This window comes from Engraulis encrasicolus, chromosome 13 (genome assembly GCF_034702125.1).
Source record: "Engraulis encrasicolus isolate BLACKSEA-1 chromosome 13, IST_EnEncr_1.0, whole genome shotgun sequence".
In the NCBI taxonomy this organism is placed as follows: domain Eukaryota; kingdom Metazoa; phylum Chordata; class Actinopteri; order Clupeiformes; family Engraulidae; genus Engraulis; species Engraulis encrasicolus.
The window spans coordinates 44,994,542-44,997,041 of record NC_085869.1 but is presented as its reverse complement, the minus strand read 5'-3'; positions in this window follow the sequence as shown (position 1 = coordinate 44,997,041).

The window sequence follows — 2,500 nt, the reverse complement described above, 5'->3', positions numbered from 1 at the left end:
ATCTGACAGGCTTTTTTTATATTTAATGGTTCACTGCTGCTTAAACCATTGATTGGGCTGAATGAGCGCTATTACCAAATGACCACCTAGGAGAAGATGGAGGCTGTTAGGCTTAATAGAGAGGACCATGGTCATTACACCACTGCAAAGATTCTGTCTTTTAACTGGCGATATCAACTTCTTCTATTGGGTGGGCATGGGGACGGGGAGAGAGAGAGGGATGGTGTGTGTGTGTGTGGTGGGTCTTACAAGCCACTCCTGGGTTCATTCTGACTTTCGCCCATTTGCAGCTGCGAGAAAATGTTAAGTAGAAACCTCTCAAGCATGAATGGACCCCTATTATTTTATAATTACCCCCACACTTAGCTCAGGTTGGGATAGGCAGGATGGACATGCATGATTGTACACAATGCTGTTTATGTGTCCGTCCGGTTAATCAAGGTTGTTTCAGAACGCACCGCTGAGCCTGTGCAAGGACAGGACAGGGTAGGCTACAACAACGTTGTTGAAGCGCCTCTGCAACGTGGGTGAAACACCACCACTACAACTTTGAAACATCTAACATCAAGAGGCACAGTACTTGCATGTTCTACCTCTAAACGTAAAGAACCCAGTTGAACTGCCCTCACGCTGCATTGAGATATTTAGCTTCCCCTGTCTTAATTGTGATTTTGTGTCTGCAGAGGTGCTAAGAATACACAGTAATGAGCGCAGAGGAATGGAGCGATGAGGGGGGCCAGCAGGGACTTGATATGAAAGAGGTGATCGTTATGCTAATTTGCCATCACTAATTGCCAATGATTGCGCAGACCACACAGTACTGGCAAGAATGGGGTAGAGAGAGGCGGGCACAGAGTGCAAGCCAAACACATTAACTGTATAGGATGTCAGGGAAAAGAAAAACAACACACACACACAGAAAAAAAGATATTACAATTGATGAGGGTGGTCACAGAGCCTGGTGGCCCACCAACAACCCCTTTTTAATGAAATCATTTTCATGTGGGTGCTTTTTCGAGGAGCTTTTCTTAGCAGCAAGCAACCCTGCCACATTCAGACACAATGAAAGGGAAAAGAAAATATAATAATCATAATCAACACTTCCCCATGAAAACAAAAACTTCTCGGAGCCAGCGAATAAATCCAGCCCTTCTATCTTCCATCCTCTGGAGTGGAGTGCTGGCAGCCGCCATGCGATTAAGCCCTCACACATGCAGTTTCCCCGTCTTGAATCTTTTTCTAATTCTTTGATTTTTGTTTGTTTTGTTTGTTGGTCGGGAGAGTGGGCAGATCACGCTGGCCACATCTGTGGCAGAGAACGCCACTGGCAAAATCCTCCACACTACCGTATTCCCATTCGCTGGGTGAGGCAGCATCACGTACAGTACTGTACTACTTATTTGCATTCTGTGTGCTTCAACATTGTTCATTAATGTATTGAACCAAACACACAAATGAGAAAAACGTACACGTAAGAGAGAGATTTTCAAATGAAGTAACGTGCGAAAAAAAAATAAAACAGACACAGACACACTAACACATTGGTGTTTTGTCCCCTTTGAACAAGTGGGCATAGAGAGTCAGATAGCCTTTACTTCAAGACTGTGCACCAGAGAGAGAGAGAGAGAGAAAGAGGAGAGAGAGAGAGAGAGAGAGAGAGAGAGAGAGAGAAGGACAGAGGGAGAGAAGGAGACAGAGCAAGCGAAAAAAATAATAATTGCATTATTTATAGATGGGGTTGAAATTAAGCACGCTTAAAAGCCAGAGAGGTCCACGGCTTAATCAGCCCCATTGATTCATGCCTTCAATTCCTACAGGATCCAAAAGCAAGGCACATTAAATACAGTCCCTTATTACTCTATAAACGCAAGGGGGCTCACCAGACAAACCACAAGTAATAAATTAATAGTAATAAAAACACCAAGTGAGCCGACAGATAGAGAAATTAAACGCCGGCATCAAACACAATACTTAATTCCACTCAGCATAATAAAATCAGAAGAGACAATAATATTTCCAAGAACCAATCGTATGCACCTTCTGCGGATGGGCAAGGGGAGGGAAAAAAAGCCTATCAGAATATTTAAGCATGCTTACTGTTGATTTGTATCTCATTTGACACTGAGTAAATTAATCTAATAAATATGGCGCATTTAAAAAGTCCATTTTGCATTGGATAAAATATGGATGTCGATCGAGCCCCGAGTGAAAAAATGCAATTATTTTCCAATTAGGCTCTCAAGTTAAAGAACAGCGGAGGCCCCGCACCAAAGCACACCATGTGACCTCTGTAGGGTGGAAGACTACAGGAAGTGTTCAGTTGGGCAGGGAGGATTATGCCAAACTAACAATATACTTTAAATGAAAGAAACGGTGCCGATGAAGGCGTAAGCCGAAACGTCGGTCAAATAAAATAATATTGCATGAAGTTCTGAGTGTGCGACAGCAACTATTTTCATAGAGAATTTTGGACTGCCGTGTGCGCCTCACGCGGTGAGCG